The 23,731-nt window shown below is 40.3% G+C and overlaps 1 protein-coding gene across 1 annotated transcript in view; it reads left to right on the top strand.

The window, feature by feature from the left end:
- The window catches only part of bco2a (beta-carotene oxygenase 2a), a 116,588-nt gene that overhangs the window by 961 nt on the left and 91,896 nt on the right, over positions 1–23,731 (top strand). The window lies entirely within an intron of this gene.

Below are 23,731 nucleotides of genomic sequence, written 5' to 3'. Positions count from 1 at the left end.
AAACACAGATTCAACCACAAACACCAGGGAGGTGTTCCAATGCCTCGCAAAGAAGGGCACCTGGTGGTGGAAGTGTATGACTAAGAAAATATACCTTGAATATCCCTTTGAGCATGGTGAAGTTATTAAATACACTTTGGATGGTGTATAAAAACACACAGTCACTACAAAGATACAGGGATCCTTCCTAACTCAGTTGCTGGAAAGGAAGGAAACCATATAGGGATTTCACCATGATGCCAATGGTGACTTTAAAACAGTTACAGAGTTTATTGGCTGTGATAGGAGAAAACTGAGAATGGATCAACAACATTGTAGTTACTCCACAATATTAAACCTCTTATGGCTGCATTCCCTTGTTCTCAATTTCCGCCTGAAGACATACCCTAATCTAACTGCCTGTAGCTCAGCCCCAGAGGCAAGGATATGCATGTTCTTGGTATCATTTGAATGGAAACATTCTGAAGTTTGTGGAAATGTTAATTGAATGTAGGAGAATATAACACAGATCTGGTGGAAGCAAAGAGAAAGAAAGAGCATACGTTTTCTGTTTTTTATTGTTGTAGCATCATCTTTCACATGTACTAGAATAGGATATTGGAGATCATGTTGATGGATAACACAAGAGGGCAACTGTAGGTGTGGGTGAGCTACATGAAATTTAGCATGAAGTCACCCAGGTGTCCCACACAAGTTGCCCAAATGTACCCAAGTGGCCCAATTGGTGAAAAGACCTATAACTATATACAACAGTGCAAATAACTATATACAACATATCAAAAAGCAATTCTAACACACACACAAAAAAAATCATCAAAAAACATTAGAAAATAAATATTAACAAAAAACAGTACACCGTTTGGAAGTCCTCTACACAACATTTTGCTGCCTGTGCCATGTCCCATAGCAGTCTCTTTCTAATGTAAAGCAGAGGCAAACTGAACAAGTGGTGCAGTTCATGCGACACAGACACAACGATGCCTCCATGCTGAGCCCTTTTGGCCCTGAGGCACAGTCATGCCTGCAGTAATGAACTGTGGTATATGAACACCACTGGAGGCAGGAGTAGAGGGGGCAGAGGTAGAGCGGGCAGCTTGGCACCGGGGGCTCCCAGTCGGAGTCGCTATCACTGTGAAAGAAAACATTTAAAAAATATTTAATGTATGAGCCTTTTATCATCACATAAAATAAACAGATATGTATTGTATAGAGCAGAGAGAACAGTCACGAAGGTGAAGTGCTGTTCCATTCAACTCTGGCCATTGTTGTGGGCCTGCCCTTCCCTGAACAGCACCCAATGGCTATTTCATATGGAAATAGAGAGGAGTAGCAGGTGCAGTGGCCATGTGTGTGTTTGCTGTTCTACTCCATTCCATTTGAATAAAAAAATGGAAAATATATATATTTTCCATTTTTTTTATACAATATACATACATACACACACACACACGTATATATGTATACGTATGTATACATACACACATGTATATATGTATACACACACACATACATACATACATACATACATACATACATACATACATGTATATATATATATATGTATATACACATACATACGTATACATATATATACACACACATACGCATATATACACACACACACACACACACACACATACACACACACTTCATAGCAAAATATATATATATTGATTTTTTTCATAAAGCGGCATTAGCACTTACCCGTCCAGAAGTCTGTCCTGTCCTTGCAGAAACAGCTCCTCAGTTCCTGTTTGAATTATAACACTCAAATATTCCTCAAACAAGACATCTCTCACTTTCACTTTCACTTTAGACTGACTTCGCTTTTCCTGATTTATTCGGCATGATGTCTTCAATGAAATCGTTGAAAATACATCTTTCCGAAATACTGCTGCGCCTAACAAGCGTCACAGCAACTCCTCTGATAGTCAAGGCGAGAATGGAGTTCCTTACGTGTGCATTTACAAACAAGGAATAGTGGTCCAAACCAAAACCATGACATACTGGCGTTTACGTCAGCTCATTGGCTCATTACCCAGCTAGATTTCAATAAGATCAGTTGTCATTGGGCAGAAAGTCAATCAACGAAGCTTCATTAAAATTATTGGTGCGCAAGGTGGTCATTGCTCGTTGTCTTCAAATCAGTTCACTTCGGCCAATTCTCCGCGCAAAAAACAATGACATTTGGCTGTGTTGCAAGCACCCAGAGGAATGCACTGAAACCAACCATGACTAGATAAACGATGGTTTACAGTGTGTAATTACGTCGAATGCTCCGTAAAAAATTGATAGAGATGGAATTCACGGCACAAACGGGTTACAAAATGTTTCGATTTAGGGTATAAAAATGTATTTTATCAAAGAAAACCGCACTTCATTTGATCACTGGGACCCTCAGGAAGAGAAGTAAGAGCAAGATATCAGAATTTAAGTCATAATTTTACCTTCAGATGTGAATGTGTAAAAACTGTCATGGTGGAAAATGATTTTGTTAATTGCTCTTCTCAAACAAAAGCATGGGGCTTTTGTTTGAGGTGGCAGGGTAGCCTAGTGGTTAGAGTGTTGGACTGGTAACCGAAAGGTTGCAAGTACAAATCCCCGAGCTGACAAGGTACAAATCTGTCATTCTGCCCCTGAACAGGCAGTTAACCTGCTGTTCCTAGGCCGTCATTGAAAATAAGAATTTGTTCTTAACTGACTTGCCTGGTTAAATAAAGTTTAAAAAGAAATGGGATTTGTTCTCTGTAATAGCTATTTTAAATCGAAAAACGTAGTTTGATGACCAAGATACTAATCTTTTGAAGGATGTAAGACACTTGCATTTTCAAGAATGTTTAATGTGGCGACGTTGTATTTTTAGTTGTCACTCTGAAATTTCCCCTGATGTTGATCCCTGTATGGGGATCGCAGCCATAAGAGGTTTAACCTAATTGACAGAGTGAAAAGAAGGAAGCCTGATATATTCCAAAACATGCATCCTGTTTGCAACAAGGCACTAAAATAATACTGCATAAAATGTGGCAAAGCAAATCAATTGTCCTAAATACAAAGTGTTTTGTTTGGGGCAAATTCAATACAACACATTCCACTCTCCATATTTTCAAGCACAGTGGTTGCTGCATCATGTTATGGGTACTCTTGTAATCGTTTAGGACTGAGGAGTTTTTCTGGATGAAAAATATAAGGAATGGAACTAAGCACAAGCAAAATCCTAGAGGAAAACCTGGTTCAGTCTGCTGTCCACCAGCCACTGGGAGATGAATTCACCTTACAGCAGGTCAATAACCTAAAACACTTGTCCAAATATACACTGGAGTTGCTTACCATGAAGACAGTGAATATACCGGAGTGGCCGAGTTACTGTTTTGTCCTCAATCTGCTTTAAAATGGCTGTCTAGCAATTATCAACAACCACCTTGAAAAATAGAGTACAATGCAGGTTTTTAAATCTTTTCGAGACTTACTTAGAAAGACCCAGAATTGTAAACGCTGACAAATGTGATTCTAACATGTAACACAACTCACATAACACTCAAGGATGTGAATACTTATGTAAATGAGATATATCTGTATTTCGTTTTCAATAAATGTGCATAACATTTCTAAAAACCTGTTTTTACTTTGTCATTATGGGGTATATGTGTACATGTGATTAATATTTTTAATCTATTTTGAATTTAGGCTGTAATGCAAAAAAATATGGAATAAGTCAAGGGGTATGAATACCTTCTGAAGAATATGTTGTAAACACTGTCTTCCGGTATGCTTTAATGCAGAAACATTGTTGATAGAATAGAATATAGGGATGGGTACGTTATAGGAATATTAGAATATCGGAATGGACATTGGTATTTGAAACTTGTGTGAATTCATTTTTGTGCAAAAATAGTGGTTCTGTGGGTGTCGCCAAGTAGGCTGATACTTTATACCCTATTTCATAGCTTAGGCTGTAAAGTCCAATATCCGGGTTGGCAGTGTGCTAAGGCAGTGAAAAAAACAACTTAGGGAGGAGGCTTCTAATGTTAAAACCTCTTATGGATATGGGAGACGCTAGCATCTCAACTGGCCAATTGCCAGGGGAAATGCAGAACACCAGATTCAAATAAAATGCTATAAAATTCAGATTTTCATTAAATCACACATGTAAGATACTCAATTAAAGCTACACTCGTTGTGAATCCAGCCAACATGTCAGATTTGTAAAATGCTTTGGCGAAAGCATAAGAAGCTATTATCTGATAATCTGCACCCATCTGCACCAGCAGTAAACAAAGGAGCTAGTGTAGCAGGCGCTACACAAAACGCTGAAATAAAATATAAAATATGCATTACCTTTGACGAGCTTCTTTTGTTGGCACTCCAATATGTCCCATAAACATCACAATTGGTTCTTTTTGTTCGATTAATTCCGTCCATATATATTGGAAATGTCCATTTATAAAGCGCGTTTGATCCAGAAAAAAAAACAGCTTACAAAAACACAACGTCACTACAAAATATTTCAAAAGTTGCCCATAAACTTTGCCAAAATATTTTAACTACTTTTGTAATACAACGTTAGGTATTTTTAAACGTTAATAATCGATCTCATTGTAGACGGGGCAATCTGTATTCAATACATGAATGAAAAGAAACCAGCTCTGCTTTTCACGGTCTTGCGCAACTCACAAAAGTGTCCCCTGTTCCGAGTTGGCCTACTTCTTCAATGCACAAAGGAATAACCTCAACCAAGACTGGCAACATCGTGTGGAAGCGGTAGGAACTGAAAATTGGTTACTATTAAATATCCAATGGCAAAGACAATAAGTGAACAGAGATGAGGGAAGAAAAAAAAACCTGAACAGTTAGTCCTCGGGGTTTTGCCTGCAACATAAGTTCTGTTATACTCACAGACATGATTCAAACAGTTTTAGAAACTTCAGAGTGTTTTCTATCCAAATCTATGAATAATATGCATATCTTATATTTTTGGCATGAGTAGCAGGAAGTTGAAATTGGGCATGCTAATTATCCAAAAGTGAAGAATCTGCCCCCTAGCTTTAACTTCTTGCGACTATCAAACCCAGATCCGGGAGCGTAATCACAGCTTCAAACGAATTGGCATAACGCAGCAGACAAATCTTCCTAAAAAATCTTTCATTCATGAAAATCACAAATTAAATATATTGAGACCCAGCTTAGCCTTTTGTTAATCACACTGTCATCTCAGATTTTCAAAATATGCTTTACAGCCAACGCTAAACAAGCATTTGTGTAAGTTTATCATGGCATAATGCTATGCTAGGCTCTGCTGGCAGCAGGCAACATTTTCACGAAAATAAGAAAAGCAATCAAATTAAATAATTTACCTATGAAGAACTTCAGATGTTTTCACTCAGGAGACTCCCAGTTAGATAGCAAATGTACCTTTTTTCCCAAAATATTATTTTTGTAGGCGAAATAGCTCCCGTTTGTTCGTCATGTTTGGCTGAGAAATCGACCGGAAAATGCGGTCACTACAACGCCAAACTTTTTTCCAAATTAGCTCCAGAATATAGACAGAAACATGGCAAACGTTGTTTAGAATCAATCCTCAAGGTGTTTTTCACATAACAATTCGATAATATATCCGTCGGGACAATTGGTTTCTCATAAGAAGCGATTTGAAAAATGGCTACTGGTGTACTTTACGCAAGATTTTCTGCGGGAGCCATAATGTGACCACTTGCTAAATGTTGTCCCTTACGGCTATTCTTCAACATAAATGCGTAAAAAGACGTCACAATGCTGTAGACACCTTGGGGAATACATAGAAAACGTAAGCTCATCTTCAGCCATATAAGGAGTCATTGGCATGAGGCGGTTTGAAAAAATGCGAGACTTCCTGATTGAATTTTTATCTGGGTTTCGCCTGTAACATCAGTTCTGTTGCACTCACAGACGATATCTTTGCAGTTTTGGAAACGTGTGTGTTTTCTATCCAAAGCTCTCAATTATATGCATAGTCGAGCATCTTTTCGTGACAAAATATCTTGTTTAAAAACAATTCTCCAAAAATGAAAATACTGCCCCCTAGTTACAAAAGGTTTAAGAGGTTAACATGCATGAAACCAAGGCTTTTACGGTTACAGAAGTCAACAAAAGAGAGCGCCTGGGGAATGGAAGTGGAGCTAGGCACTGCAGGGTCTGGATTAACCTCTACATCACCAGAGGAATAGAGGAGGAGTAGGATAAGGGTATGGCTAAAGTCTACAAGAACTGGTCATCTAGTGCTTTCGGAACAGAGAGTAAAAGGAGCAGGTTTCTTGTTGCGGAAGAATAGATTCAAGGCATAACGTACCGACAAGGGGATGGTAGGATGTGAATACAGTGGAGGTTAACCTAGGTTTTGAATGACAATGAGAGAGGTTTTGTGTCACGAGAATTTTCAATCCCAATGATAATAACTAGCTCATCAATAGCTCTGACCAATCCCTGAGGTTTGTAAGACCATGGGTATAGTAATAATTAGTCAAAGACTCAGCTTATGGTAAATGTTAGTACAGTTTATTCAGGGAACGTTCTAAAGTCAAGAACACAACAACATCCATTTTAAAGCTGCGCACATACTTCCACACAAACAGTAGATATCCTACGCACATACATACACACACAACAGTAGGTATCCTACGCACATCCTGTCCCACTACCCAGCCGACAAAGATTAGGGGTGTCTGTGGGAATCACTCCCCGTCCTACCTCAAGATAGGGAGACCCTGGGAAGTATTCTGTGGTCCCCAGCCAAGGTCGGCGCCGAATTCTACTCAGATAGTCTGTTTTTTAGACACTGTAAAGACATAAACATTAACTATATTGTTTTACCTTAATTCTGAGTAGAACTACACATTAATTGATTATAATTATACTCATTCTAATCAATTCCATACAATTATATGGTTTCAGGTTGGAATATTTTAATCATTCAATTAACAGATAAATCCCATTAACATTTTGTCTCTAGAGACACCATTTAAACCAGGTGAGGTCACCACGTGTGAGAGGTGGAACAAAAGGACATGCTAAGGCATGTCGTGACGTTGTATTAGTTAATGTGACGACTGTTGCGCATTGAATGATTACAAGTTTCTAATTGCGTGATTAACTGAATCAAGCAATTATTAACGCATTAACCTGGGGCACCATGGGAAAACTAGTTTTTATTGAGTTTCTATTTCCCAAATTAACTCAAAGAATATCGATTTTACAACAGCCGCTAATTAACCAGTTACCTCTGCAATCTCGTTCTGAACGTCGTATAGTCCGTGAATCTGCACGGCCCCGGGTCTCACCAATGAGTTCGTACCACACCAATTAGTTGGATATTTATTTACTAAAAAGCTAAAATTATAAAAGATAGACAAAACACATTATAGGCTATTGATTAGAACTTAGTATAACGGGCCAACACACTATGGTGCGTGTTACCCAAAATGGGGATTTCAAAGAGAGAGAGAAAAAAGAAGTTACACGAGAGAAATATACATTCGGGTGAATTTGTCAGCTATGCTGTTCTAACCATAGCCTTGCCCCAAACTGCCGCTCTTATGGGTCAGAATATAATGATGTAATTACGTGGGGGAGTTCTCTGAGGATTCTCCTCGTGGACCGTTCAATGGACCGTTCAGCTGCTCGATGACGCACTACTCCGGCGCACCTCTCTGATCGTCCTCCCGATGTCAGTGTCCTTTTGGCTTAGGAGTCTGTTCCCTTGCTCTGGAAGGGGTCTTCTGAGGACAGCTCAGAAGGAGGTGTCCTCAGCTCAGAGCTCACAGCGTTGGAATGAAACCGTGTAGATACCACGATTTGATGGGAGATGGAGGCTAGGTGGTTCGACTTGAATTCACCCGCTTAGACACAGCTACTCATCTGTAGCTTGGGTAAAAAAATATTTGTCGTCAAACTTGCGTTGCATTTTGGGTTCGTTGACCTTTTAGACCTTGGCTGCAGCTTGGGTCACGTAGTCTTCCTGTAAATTCTTTACTCACAGGTTTTATACCCTTGGGTCAGAAGTGGGCATAGCTGCCTTTAGGGCAATTCTCTGGGTGTACTAAGTTGAGGGCAAGGTCTAGATTTGACTCAAATACAATTTTAGACAACTAACTTCACATTTCATTTTTCCCAAAACATTCTCTTTGATTTTGTATTTTTGTATTTTCCATACAATGTACAATGTATAAACATCAAACATATACTAGAAAACTCTTCACGTTACAAAGTTTTCGTATTAACGTCATCTATTAACCTTTAATAACAAAACAAAAATGACATACTCCATCTATCATATTCCATCTATCGCCATCATGACCACCATTTTGGCTGATGGAAACCATTGTTCCAAAGTCCCTTTATTTCATGTTTAATGTTCTGAGGCTGGTTCTCCATAGTAACAGGACAAAGGAATTTGTCTGTGCCCTGAGATTTACCAGGGGCGTGAGGGGTCATAAAACCCCCACATCTTCAGACCCCTAGATCTCTCCTCCTCTGTTGTGGTTGAGAGATAATATGTATGGTTGTGGTCTCCTGTAACCTGACCAGGACAAGTCATGACAGGCATATTGAGGCTGGAGGCTCTACAGTGAAATAAGACAATAATGCCTAACCAAAACAGCAATGGACACGGCATATTGACATTAGGGAGAGGCCTAGCCTATAGAAAGCAGATGGGATCCTCTTAGTTTTAATAGTCAATCACTCTGCTTTCTCACACAATTGCAAAGCCTAGAGAGATATTGTGTAACATGAGTTCATCGGCTCTCATTAAGAGTTTGATTCGATTTTTAATTACATTTGCATTGATGTCAGGGTGATTAGAGGGACAATAGAGTGCTGAGTACCAGACAGTTAGCAATTATGGTAGTCTACTAATGACCATCAGCAGCATCAGAGCTTGGAGAAGCCTAATTTACCATGACTAAATGGTCATGTGTAATTTGACTGCCTTGATGACTCGTGATTGCCGGTGTGGTGGTAATATAGTCACCGTAACAGCCCTACGCCTTGATATTGTGCATCTGAAGCAGAGAATAGCTTTACTCGCACCTTGTTTACATTGGTCAGCTATATGTTCAATTTAAAAACAATACCAATAGACAATGTCAATAGCTAGTCATTATAATACATTTTGTACATTACTTGTGCTGACATTAAATACATATCCAACCATTGTAATTTAGATGGTGAAATGTCTGGAAAGAAGAGATAATGGGATCCTTAACTTAAAACATACAACTGCTATTCCCAAGACTATCACAACAATGACATTCTCTATGCTAAATGTGTAAAAGACAGACAATAGTTGGGCTATAAGAAATATTTTTTATTCAAATGGGGCTAGGCAAAGCAGAGATGACATACTTTTCATTTCACCCATACAACAAAATAGCTTATTATTAAATTACAGTATGTTTACAATATCAACAATAGTATTTTACAAGTTCGTTGTAAATATTGTAAGTACATTGTATATATTCATACAGTTTAAAGGGGGCACTTTTGTCTTGACACCAAGGTGAAGGTAATCTCTACTTAAATGGCACAACCAAACCATTCGGATTGTCCAAAGTACAGCATATGAAAACCATCTCATATAACTGAGGGATGTCTCCTTTCGTATCTGGAAAAGGACCGAGTAGAAGTAGAAGCTGATGCAGCATTGCTCATCTTCACAGTGGGAATCCAGTTGACATGGGTGTCTTGATATGAGAAGCACACCTGATGTTAGAATATCACTTCTTCCGGTTACCTATACCAACAGGGCTTTGAAGTCCTTGGTTGCTTTTAATTAATTCAGGTGTTTTCATTGTCATATACATATTAAATATATTGTTGGGCAGGAACAACCAATAGTCAACACATCAAGTTGTCCTGTCTCATTGAGGCCTTTGTCCTATAAATGTCATGTCCTTACATTTTACCTCTTATGAATTTGCGTTTCCCCTTTTCATGGTTATGGCTAGAAGGGATCCAGCTTTTGTAAAATGAACATAATATTTGACATTTCATAGAAGATTGAGAAAGTGTAAACAGCAGGAGAGGAGAATTAAGTTAAGGGTTAGTTAGGTTAGCTGAAATGCAAAAAAAAAATAACTGTTTGCATTAATTTGACAAGCTGGATTCCTTTTAGTCAGGACCCCTTTTCAGGCCTAGAGCACATGGTTGCTTTCAAGACAAGGTCGCTTTTATTTATCTGTTGTCAGTGTCAGAAGAGTAGGCCTGGATCAACATTGTATTTAAAAAGATTCTGCTAATGTCATAAAGTGTAGAAGAATTGCATGAAAGGTTAATCAAAGGCCACATTCTTCCCCAAAACTTGAAACTCAGGTGACACATGCTAACAGCTAGACTACAAGCTATCGAGCCAGTGAGCTCATTTTGGATAATTTAGGGTAGGTGTAACGGCTTTCTTCTACCTCCTTCTCTGACGAAGAGGTGGAATAAGGATCGGACCAAAATGCAACGTGGTTCGTTCGATAAATCTTTAATTATGACGAAACACGAACAATACAAAACAACAAACGTCGAAAAATCGAAACAGCCCTGACTGGTGCAACAAACAGAGACAGGAACAATCACCCACAAACACACAGTGAAACCCAGGCTACCTAAATATGGTTCCCAATCAGAGACAACGATAATCACCTGACTCTGAGAACCGCCTCAGGCAGCCATAGACTAATCTATACACCCCACACAACCCCAAGACGAAACACACTACAAATAAACCCATGTCACACCCTGGCCTGACTCAATAAATGAATAACATAATAAATATAGACCAGGGCGTGACAGTAGGCGTTAACTCCTGGTTAGCATAACAGTTAAATTAAACTTGAAATAGATCAGACTTGACTTACCAGTGATGAAATAAACGTAGTAAACCCTGTATTGACAGCTGTCTTTGTTCAGGTCTTGATGGGCAAAACGGTGTCTTAGCTTTTCTGACAGTTCTTGAGTCTTATCTCATTGGTGTCACCAATAGAGTGTTTCATGATTGTGGGACACCTGTAAATTTATATTTTTTTCTGTTTTCTTTCCTGCCTTGTTAGAGCAGCCAAATATGCCACAGAAAATGACCGTGGTGATGAATCAACTAGTTTTAGTCACTGTTATCATGCAGTTTGGGGTAGCCGCTTTGGCTGTTGTCAGAATAATTCATGTGGTGGTCTTCCAACATGGCAGCAAGGAGGCCATAAAACCTTTACAAATAAGAACCAGAAGTTCCAGCTAAAACCTGGATTGGAAACTGCTTCACTCGCAGCAATAGATCTCTGCCCGAATGCAGCCTGCTTGAGCAGGTCCAGCAACATTCCATATGGCAGTTGGGATAGAACGCACGGTAAGCTACAAAACTACACAGCTGAAAAACAATGACAGTTTCTCAAAATCTATGCAAAATACTTTGAAAAGATTTGACTGCTAAGTTGTAGTCCCTGTTCTCATGAATTCTTGTTTTACTTTTGTAACTAAAGCAGCGGTTTGTTGGGGAGAGGGACATCAAATAAATATTTGCTATCTAGTTACTGTAGCTAGCTAATGTTAGCTCTCTGGCTAATCCTCCATGGTACATTATAACTTTTACCTGTTGTAGGCGTTAGTTACAGCTAGCTAGCTGACATTATGATTTCTGTTTAGTTAGTGATAGTAAATGTGTGTGTGTGTGTGTGTGTGTGTGTGTGTGTGAGAGAGGATCACAATAACTTTAGAAAACATTGTCATGTAAAGGTTGTTATCCAAGTAGTCTAATTTTGATATCCTCTTTTTTTAAATCAAAAGGCACTCGCACATCTGAGCTATCTTTTTTTGCAGGTGCATGGTAACAGTAGAATAAAGTGAGAAAAAAATAAGAAACCCACACACCGATCTTGATAGCATCACTGTTCTTTAATAAGCTTTACATGTGGGCCACACAGCCTTCTTCAGAGCTTGTGAGCTTTTTAAATTAGCACCATTGGGTGGACATAGCAACACCACATCCGTTCCATGCATTGAATGCGCCGACAGAAAGCCGCCTCGCTTCGCGTTCCTAGGAAACTATGCAGTTTTTTTTGTGTGTTATTTCTTACATCAGTACCCCAGGTCACCTTAGGTTTCATTACATACAGTCGAGAAGAACTACTGAATATAAAAGCAGCGTCAACTCACAATCAGTACAACTAAGAATATGACTTTCGCAAAGTGGATCCTGTGTTCTGCCTTTCACCCAGGACAATGGAATGGATCCCAGCCGGCGACCCAAAAAAATGACTCGGGGGCACATCGTGCACCACTCCCTAGCATGCTTCTTGCCAATGTCCAGTCTCTTGACAACAAGGTTGATGAAATCCGAGCAAGGGTAGCATTCCAGAGGGACATCAGAGACTAACGTTCTTTTCTTCACGGAAACATGGCTCACTGGAGAGACGCTATCGGAGTTGGTGCAGCCAGCGGGTTTCTCCACGCATCGCGCCGACAGAAACAAAATCTTTCTGGTAAGAAGAGGGGCCGGGGCATATGCCTTATGGCTAACGAGATGTGATGTGATCACAGAAACATACAGGAACTCAAATCCTTCTGTTCACCTGATTTAGAATTCCTCAATCAAATGTCGACCGCATTATCTACCAAGAGAATTCTCTTCGATTATAATCAGAGCCATGTATATTCCCCCACAAGCAGACACAGATGGCTCTGAAAAACTTTATTTGACTCTTTGCAAACTGGAATCCATACATCCTGAGGCTGCATTCATTGTAGCTGGGATTTTAACAAGGCTAATCTGAAAACAAGACTCCCTAAATTGTATCAGCATATCGATTGCGCAACCAGGGCTGGAAAAACCTTGGATCATTGTTATTCTAACTTCCACGAGGCATATAAGGCCCTGCCCCGCCCTCCTTTCGGAAAAGCTGACCACGACTACAATTTGTTGATCCCTGCCTACAGACAGAAACTAAAACAAGAAGCTCCCACGCTGAGGTCTGTCCAATGCTGGTCCGACCAAGCTGATTCCACACTCCAAGACTGCTTCCATCACGTGGACTGGGATATGTTTCGTATTGCGTCAGACAACATGGTTGACGAATACGCAGATTCGGTGTGCGAGTTCATTAGAACGTGCGTTGAAGATGTCGTTCCCATAGCAACGATTAATACATTCCCAAACCAGAAACCGTTGATTGATGGCAGCATTCGTGTGAAACTGAAAGCACGAACCACTGCTTTTAATCAGGGCAAGGTGACTGGAAACATGACCGAATACAAACAGTGCAGCTATTCCCTCCGCAAGGCTCTCAAACAAGCTAAGCGTCAGTATAGAGACAAAGTAGAATCTCAATTCAACGGCTCAGGCACAAGAGGTATGTGGCAGGGTTTACAGTCAATCACGGACTACAAAAAGAAAACCAGCCCAGTCACCAACTAGGATGTCTTGCTCCCAGGCAGACTAAATAACTTTTTTGCCCGCTTTGAGGACAATACAGTGCCACTCCTTCACTGCAGCCGAGGTGAGTAAAACATTTAAACGTGTTAACCTCTTGAAACTCTGGGGGCGCAATTTCATTTTTGGATGAAAAACGTTCCCGTTTTAAACAAGATATTTTGTCACAAAAAGATGCGACTATGCATATAATTGCTACCGTTCGAAAACACTCTGACGTGTCCAGAAATACAAAGATCTTCTCTGTGCGTGCCCTATAACGTGAGCTTCAGGCAAAACCAAGATGAGATGGCATCCAGGAAATGACAAGGATTTTTGAGGCTCTGTTTTTCATGATCTCCTTATATGGCTGTGAACGCAAGAGGAATGAGTCAACCCTTTCTGTCGTTTCCCCAAGGTGTCTGCAGCATTGTGACGTATTTGTAGGCAGATCATTGGAAGATTGACCATGACAGACCACATTTACCACGTGTCCGCCCGGTGTCCTGCGCCGAAATTGGTGCGCAAAAGTCACCTGCCAGTATTTTTCCAAACGATACAGAGAGTAAAGCAAGCTTCCACGAACTGCATGTCAATGAAGAGATATGTGAAAAAACACCTTGAGGACTGATTCCAAACAACGTTTGCCATGTTTCGGTCGATATTATGTAGTTAATCCGGAAAAAGTTTCACGTTGTAGGTGACTGCATTTTCGGTTCGTTTCGGTAGCCAGACGCAATGTAGAAAACGGAACGATTTCTCCTACACACAGACGCTTTCAGGAAACACTGCGCATTTGGTATGTGACTGAGAGTCTCCTCATTGAAAACATCAGAAGCTCTTCAAAGGTAAATGATTTTATTTATTTGGTTATCTGGTTTTTGTGAAAATGTTGCGTGCTACATGCTACACAAAATGCTATGCTAGCTTTGCATACTCTTACACAAATTAGTCAATTTCTATGGTTCAAAAGCATATTTTGAAAATCTGAGATGACAGTGTTGTTAAGAAAAGGCTAAGCTTGAGAGCAAACGCATTATTTTAATTTTATTTGCGATTTTCAGAAATCGTTAACGTTGCGTTATGCTAATGAGCCTGAGGCTTTAGTCACGATCCCGGATCCGGGATGGGGAGTTTCAAGAGTTAACCCTCGCAAGGCTGCAGGCCCAGACGGCATCCCCAGCCGTGCCCTCAGAGCATGCGCAGACCAGCTGGCTGGTGTGTTTACGGACATATTCAATCAATTCCTATCTCAGTCTGCTGTTCCCACATGCTTCAAGAGGGCCACCATTGTTCCTGTTCCAAAGAAAGCTAAGGTAACTGAGCTAAACGACTACCGCCCCGTAGCACTCACTTCCGTCATCATGAAGTGCTTTGAGAGGACCATATCACCTCCACCCTATCTGACACCCTAGACCCACTCCAATTTGCTTACCGCCCAAATAGGTCCACAGACGATGCAATCTCAACTACACTGCACACTGCCCTAACCCATCTGGACAAGAGGAATACCTATGTGAGAATGCTGTTCATCGACTACAGCTCGGCATTTAACACCATAGTACCCTCCAAGCTCGAGATCCTGGGTCTCGACCCCGCCCTGTGCAACTGGGTACTGGACTTCCTGACGGGCCGCCCCCAGGTGGTGAGGGTAGGCAACAACATCTCCACCCCGCTGATCCTCAACACTGGGGCCCCACAAGGGTGCGTTCTGAGCCCTCTCCTGTACTCCTTGTTCACCCACGACTGCGTGGCCATGCACGCCTCCAACTCAATCATCAAGTTTGCGGACGACACAACAGTGGTAGGCTTGATTACCAACAACGACGAGACAGCCTACAGTGAGGAGGTGAGGGCCCTCGGAGTGTGGTGTCAGGAAAATAACCTCACACTCAACGTCAACAAAACTAAAGAGATGATTGTGGACTTCAGGAAACAGCAGAGGGAACACCCCCCTATCCACATCGATGGGACAGTAGTGGAGAGGGTAGTAAGTTTTAAGTTCCTCGGCATACACATCACAGACAAACTGAATTGGTCCACTCACACAGACAGCATCGTGAAGAAGGCGCAGCAGCGCCTCTTCAACCTCAGGAGGCTGAAGAAATTTGGCTTGTCACCAAAAGCACTCAAACTTCTACAGCTGCACAATCGAGAGCATCCTGGCAGGCTGTATCACCGCCTGGTATCACCACAAACGTAAGGCTCTCCAGAGGGTAGTGAGGTCTGCACAACGCATCACCGGGGGCAAACTACCTGCCCTCCAGGACACCTACACCACCCGATGTTACAGGAAGGCCATAAAGATCATCAAGAGCAACAACCACCTGAGCCACTGCCTGTTCACCCCGCTATCATCCAGAAGGCGAGGTCAGTACAGGTACATCAAAGCTGGGACCGAGAGACAGCTTCTATCTCAAGGCCATCAGACTGTTAAACAGTAACCACTAACATTGAGTGGCTGCTGCCAACACACTGACTCAACTCCAGCCACTTTAATAATGCGAATTGATGGGAAATGTCAAATATATCACTAGCCACTTTAAACAATGCTACCTAATATAATGTTTACATACCCTACATTAGTCATCTCATATGTATACGTATATACTGTACTCTATATCATCTACTGCATATTTATGTAATACATGTATCACTAGCCACTTTAACTATGCCACTTTGTTTACATACTCATCTCATATGTATATACTGTACTCGATACCATCTACTGTATCTTGCCTATGCTGCTCTGTACCATCACTCATTCATATATCTTTATGTACATATTCTTTATCCCCTTATACACAAGTGTAAGACAGTAGTTTTGGAATTGCTAGTTAGATTACTTGTTGGTTATTACTGCGTTGTCAGAACTAGAAGCACAAGCATTTCGCTACACTCGCATTAACATCTGCTAACCATGTGTATGTGACAAATAAAATTTGATTTTCGAATGGGGTTGGACTTTAGAGAAAACAAATAAGTGCTACCAAATACAACAATGTGCATTTCATAAATATTCAAATAATGTGTGTACATAAAACGTATTAAACACATCTGTAAAACCACATTGAGGACATCGCCCTACCAAGCAAGTTCTTAAATCATTGGGTTCACCGCAAGAAAAACGTCAGAGTAATCTGAAATGAGGGCATAATTCATGTTCACATTTACAACATAACATAGATAGGCATTTCATCATTAAGACCTCTAGGAAATAATGTCTGGAGTGTGAAATTCCAAAACTATTGTCTTTTACTCAGAGTAGGCCTATTATTTATATCATCTTCCCTGTCTGTTATCTTAACTTTCTCTACACCACAAAATCTAAAAAAGGTAGAAATGTAATGTTGTAGGTCATTAAAATGTACTGCAACTGGATAATCCCAGTCGTTTCTCTTGATTGAACTTTAATGTTCACAAATTCTCTGTTTGAGAGAACGAGAGGTTTTACCTACATAACACAGCCCACATGTACATTTAATCATGTAGATGACATGGGTGGCGGAGCACGTAATAGTGTCATTTATTTGGAACCGTTTTCCTGTATGTGGATGGCAGAAATATTCACACTTCATCATATAGTTGCATTGTGTGCAACCTCTGCTTTTATTGCTACCATTCGGAAGAAGACGTAAGAGAGCCTGGCTGATTTTCTATTGTGGCTGACAATTGGCATGGACCAATTTATTGCATAAATTGCGACCTCTATTTGGAATTTGGTATTTTATTAGGATCCGCATTTGCTGTTGCAAAAGCAGCAGTTATTCTTCCTGGGGTCCACACAAAACATAATACAGAATGATGAAATACAAAACATCATTAAAACAAGAACAGCTCAAGGACAGAACTACATACGTTTTTAAAAAGGCACGCGTAGCCTACATATCAATGTATACACACAAACTATCTAGGTCAAATAGGGGAGAGGCATTGTGCCACGAGGCGTTGCTTTGTCTGTTAAAAAAAAACAAAAAAAAAAACAGGGTTGCTGTTAATTTGAGCAATATGAGATGGAAGTTCCACGCAATAAGGGCTCTATATAATACTGTATGTTTTCTTGAATTTGTTCTGGATTTGGGGATGATGAAAAGACCACTGGTGGGAAAGTGTGTGTCTGAGCTGTGTGTAAATTGACGATGCAAACAATGAGATTTTCAACACAACGTTTCTTATAAAAAGTAGTGATGCAGTCAGTCTCTCCTCAACTCTTCGCCAAGAGAGACTGGCATGCATATCAGCCCTCTGATTACAATTAAGAGCAAAACGTGCCGCTCTGTGGTGTGCTTTTGCCGTAACGTTTGGGCCAGCTGCAGCTTAACTAGGTCTTTCCTTGCAGCACTGGCCCACACAACTGGACAATAATCAAGATTTGACTAAACTAAAGCCTGCAGAACTTGCTTTTTGGAGTATGGTGTCAAAAAAAGCAGTGCATCTCTTTATTATTACGCCAAGACCTCTCCCCATCTTTGCAACCATTGAATCCATATGTTTATGACAGTTTACAATTTAAGGTAACGGTAAGTAATTTAGTCTCTGCAACTTGTTCAACCGCCACACCATTCATTACCGTATTCAGCTGAGGTCTAGCACTTAACCTCTCTTTGTAGGGGGCAGTATTTTCACTTCCGGATGAAAAGTGTGCCCAAAGTAAACTGCCTGTTACTCAGGCCCAGAAGCTACGATATGCATATAATTGGTAGATTTGGATAGAAGACTCTAAAGTGTCTGACAGAACTGATATGGCAGGCAAAACCCCAAGGACAAACCATCTAAACCAACCAAAAATTCAGCCTCCCACTATTTTCAATGGCTGTCACTTTTATTATAAAGGTATATTATAAGTCCTCCCAGATTGCAGTTCCTAGGGCTTCCACTAGATGTCAGTCTTTAGAAAGAGGTTCACGCTGGTTTTTGGAAAAATTTGCCAGAAATGGTAGATTTTCTAGGTGGCTCCCATTTTGGCTATAGTGTTTACAAGCGCGTGCATGAGAGTCCGTTCTTTGGTATTTTTCTCCGGTAAAGACAATTCTCCGTCAAACGATTCTCCATCTTAAATTTGATTATTTACATATTAGGGTACCTAAGGTTTGATTGTAAAAATATTTTTTGAATTGTTTGGAAAAGTTTTAGTAACGTTTGGGATTCATTTTGTATGCATTTTGATGGAGGGAAACTGGGTGGATTATTGACTGAAGCACTCAAGCTAAATTGAGTATTTATGGAGATAAAGGACATTATCCAACAAAATGACCATTTGTGATGTAACTGGGACCTTTTGGAGTGCCAACATAAGAAGATCAAAGGTAAGGCATTTATTATATTGCTATTTCTGACATTCATGTTGCACCTGCCTGGTTGAAATATGTTTTCCATGGTTTTGTATGCGGGGCACTGTCCTCAGATAATTGCATGGTGCGCTTTCGCCGTAAAGCCTTTTTGAAATCTGACACAGCGGCTTGATTAACAAGACGTTAACCTTTATTTCGATGTATTACACACTTTTGATTTTATGAAAGTTAAATATTGATAATTCTGTAGTTTGAATTTCGCGCTCCGCAATTTCACCGGATGTTGGCCAGGTGGGACGCTACCGTCCCACCTGCCCATAAGTTAACTTCTTATGGTATAGGGGACGCTTGAGTCCCACTTGGCCAAAAACCAGGGAAAATGCAGCGCGGCAAATTCAAATAAATTGATATAAAAATCTAACTTTCATTAAACCATACATGTAAGATACTCAATTAAAAGCTACACTCATTGTGAATCCAGCCAACATGTCAGATTTTAAAAGAGCTTTTCGGCGAAAGCATAAGAAGCTATTATCTTATGATAGCAGAACAGTAAACAAAGAGGGTAGCATATTTCAACCCTGCATGCGCTACACAAAACGCAGAAATAAAATATAAAACATGCTTTACCTTTGACGAGCTTCTTTTGTTGGCACTCCAATACAGTGGGGCAAAAAAAGTATTTAGTCATCCACCAATTGCTCTTGTAAGTCTTCCATTTCCTAATAATTGCTCCCACAGTTGATTTCTTCAAACCAAGCTGCTTACCTATTGCAATCTTCCCAGCCTGGTGCAGGTCTACAATTTTGTTTCTGGTGTCTTTATAATATAATAATATAATATATCCCATTTAGCAGACGCTTTTGTCCAAAGCGACTTACAAGTCGGCTGGGGCCACTACTTTTACATATGGGTGGCCCCAGCGGGAATCGAACCCACGACGCTTGGCGTTGCAAGCGCCATGCTCTACCGACTGAGCCACACAGGATCCTGTGACAGCTCTTTGGTCTTGGCCATAGTGGAGTTTGGAGTGTGACTGTTTGAGGTTGTGGACAGGTGTCTTTTATACTGATAAGTTCAAACAGGTGCCAAAAGATGGGTGAATTTTGGCCAATTCCTCCTGACCGAGCTGGTGTAACTGAGTCAGGTTTATAGTATAGGCCTCCTTGCCCGCACACGCTTTTTCAGTTCTGCCCACACATTTTCTCTAGGATTGAGGTCAGGGCTTTGTGATGGTCACTCCAATACCTTGACTTGGTTGTCCTTAAGCCGTTTTGCCACAACTTTGGAAGTATGCTTGGGATCAATGTCAATTTGTAAGACCCATTTACGACCAAGCTTTAACTTCCTGACTATGTCTTGAGATGTTGCTTCAATATAGCGACATACTTTTGCATCATTATGATGCCATCTATTTTGTGATGTGCACCAATCCCTCCAGCAGCAAAGCACCCACACAGCATGATGTTGCCACCCCCATGCTTCACCTATGGGATGGTGTTCTTGGGCTTGCAAACCTCCCTCTTTTTCCTCCAAACATAACAATGGTCATTATGGCAAAACAGTTCTATTTTTGTTTCATCAGACAAGAGGGCATTTCCTCAAAAAGTATGATCTTTGTCCCCATGTGCAGTTGCAACCGTAGTCTGGCTTTTTTTATGGCGGTTTTGGAGCAGTGGCTTCTTCCTTGCTGAGCAGCCTTTCAGGTTATGTTGATATAGGACTCGTTTAACTGTGGATATAGATACTTTTGTACCCGTTTCCACTAGCATCTTCACAAGTTCATTTGCTGTTGTTTTGCACTTTTCGCATAAAAGTACGTTAATCTTTAGGAGACGATTTTCCTTCCTGAGCGGTGTGATGGCTGTGTGGTCCCATGGTGTTTACACTTGCGTACTATTGTTTGTACAGATGAACGTCATACCTTCAGGTGTTTGGAAATTGCTCCCAAGGATGAACCAGACTTGTGAAGGTCTACATTTTTTTCTCTGAAGTCTTGGCTGATTTCTTTTGATTTTCCCATGATGTCAAGCAAAGAGCCATTGAGTTTGAAGGTAGGCCTTGAAATACATCCACAGGTACACCGCCACTATACTGAAATGATGTCAATTAGCATATCAGAAGCTTCTAAAGCCATGACATAATTTTCTGGACTTTTCCAAGCTGTTTAACTTCTTGAAACTCCCCATCCCGGATCGTGACTAAAGCCTCAGGCTCATTAGCATAACGCAACGTTAACGATTTCTGAAAATCGCAAATAAAATGAAAATAATGCACCTACTCTCAAGCTTAGCCTTTTCTTAACAACACTGTCATCTCAGATTTTCAAAATATGCTTTTGAACCATAGCAATTCACTAATTTGTGTAAGAGTATGCTAAGCTAGCTTAGCATTTTGAGTAGCATTTAGCACGCAACATTTTCACAAAAACAAGATAAATAAAAATAATTTACCTTTGAAGAGCTTCGGATGTTTTCAATGAGGAGACTCAGTTACATAGCAAATGTGCAGTTTTTCCTGAAAGCGTCTTTGTGTAGGAGAAATCGCTCCATTTTGTACATCACATTTGGCTACCGAAACGAACCGAAAATTCAGTCACCTACAACGTCAAACTTTTTCCGAATTAACTCCATAATATCGACCGAAACATGGCAAACGTTGTTTGGAATCAATCCTCAAGGTGTTTTCACATATCTCTTCATTGATATATCGTTCGTGGAAGCCTGCATTCTTCTCTGAATTCTGTGGAAAAATACTTGCAGCTGACTTTTGCGCACCAATTTCGGCGCAGGACACCGGGCGGACACCTGGTAAATGTGATCTCTTATGGTCAATCTTCCAATGATATGCCTACAAATACGTCACAATGCTGCAGACACCTTGGGGAAACGACAGAAAGGGCTGACTCACTCCTCTCGCATTCACAGCCATATAAGGAGACAATGGAAAACTGAGCCTCAAATCCTGCTCATTTCCTGGATGCCGTTTCATCTTGGTTTTGCCTGTAGCTCACGTTCTAGGGCACGCACAGAAAATATCTTTGCAGTTCTGGAAACGTCAGAGTGTTTTCTTTCCAAAGCTACCAATTATATGCATAGTCGAGCATCTTTTTGTGACAAAATATTGCGCTTAAAACTGGCACGTCTTTTTATCCAAAAATGATATAGCGCCCCCAGAGTTAACAGGTTAAAGGCACAGTCAACTTCTGAACCACTGGAATTGTGATTCAGTGAATTACAAGTGAAATAATCTGTCTGTAAACAATAGTTGTAAGAATTACTTGTGTCATGCACAAAGTTGATGTAACCTAACTTGCCAAAACTATAGTTTGTTAACAAGAAATTTGTGTGGTTGAAAAACACATTTTAATGACTCCAACCTAAGTATATGTAAACTTCTGAATCAACTGTAGCTCTGAATCCACGATATGGCAGAGGTTGAAAACCCATAACATGTTATTGAAAAAACTTAAGTGCTATGGTCAATAATATCAAAGGCTGCACTAAAATCTAACAGTACAGCTCCCACAATCTTCTTAGTATCAATTTCTTTCAACCAATCATCAGTTATGTGTGTCAGTGTAGTACATGTCGAGTGCCCTTCTCTATAAGCTTGCTGAAAGTTTGTTGTTAATTTGTTTACAGAGAAATAGCATTGTATTGGTCAAACAACATTTTTTTCCCAACAGTTTGCTGAGAGCTGGCAGCAAGCTTAGAGGTCTACTGTTAGAACCAGTAAAGGCCGCTTTACCACTCTTGGGTAGCAGAAGTACTTTGGCTTCCATCCAGGCCTGAGGACAAAGACTTTCCTCTAGGATCAGATTAAAAATATGACAGGAGTGGATATAAAGTCAGCCACCATCATCAGTAGCTTTCCATTTACGTTGTCAAAGCCAGGAAGTTGGTCATTATTCCACCTCTCCCACACTAACTTCACAAAAGTCTTACTTGCACTGCTTTTCTTTCATTATTTGTTTTTTTATGCATGAATATAATTGCTCACTGTTTGTCTAAGCTTGTCCACTTTGCCAGTGAAATAATCATTAAAATAACTGGCAACATCAAATGTGTTTGATGAATAATCCATCTGAGTCGATGAAAGATGGAGTTGAATTTGTCTTTCAAACCATCATTTCATTTAATGTACTCAAAAGTTATATCATTGATCTTGGATTCAAAATAAAGTTTCTTCTTTTTGTTGAGTTTAGTCACATCATTTCTCAATTTGCAGTAAGTAAGCCAGTCAGATGTACAGCATGACTTATTATCCACTCCTTTTGCCCCATCTCTTACTGTCACACCCTGGTCAAAATTTATTATGTTTATCTTCATTTATTGGGTCAGGCCAGGGTGTGACATGGGTTTATTGTGGTGTGTTTCATCTTGGGGTTGTGTGGGGTGTATAGCATAGTCTATGGCTGCCTGAGGCGGTTCTCAATCAGAGTCAGGTGATTATCGTTGTCTCTGATTGGGAACCATATTTAGGCAGCCATATTCTTTGAGTGTTTTGTGGGTGATTGTTCCTGTCTCTGTGTTTAGGTTCACTAGATAGACGGAAACGTGAAAACTATGCAGCCTGTTTTTTGTTACATTTCAGTATTTTCATGTCTAGTCATTTTTCAACAATAAATATGAGTAACCACCACGCTGCATTTGTCCGCTCCTCCTTCAACAGAAGAACATCGTTACACTGACAACCATACAGTTTATCAATTCCTCATCAATCCATGGAGCCTTAACATTTCTATCAGTCAGTTTCTTAACAGTTGCATGTTTATCAATAATTGGAAGAAACAATTTTATAAATTCATCAAGTGCACCATCTGGATGCTCCTCATTAATCACATCAGACCAACAAATATTTTTAACATCATCCACTTAAGAGTCACAGCAAAATCTTTGGTATGATCTCTTATCCACTATTTTAGGCCCAGCTGTTGGAACTTTCGCTTTCCTAGATATAGCTACTATATTGTGATCACTGCATCCAATGGGTACGGATACAGCTTTAGAACATTCTACAGCAT

Source organism: Oncorhynchus masou, chromosome 12 (assembly GCF_036934945.1).
Source record: "Oncorhynchus masou masou isolate Uvic2021 chromosome 12, UVic_Omas_1.1, whole genome shotgun sequence".
NCBI classification, from domain to species: Eukaryota; Metazoa; Chordata; class Actinopteri; order Salmoniformes; family Salmonidae; genus Oncorhynchus; species Oncorhynchus masou.
Note: the sequence above shows the minus strand (reverse complement) of the source record. Positions and strands in the feature narration are given on the sequence as shown.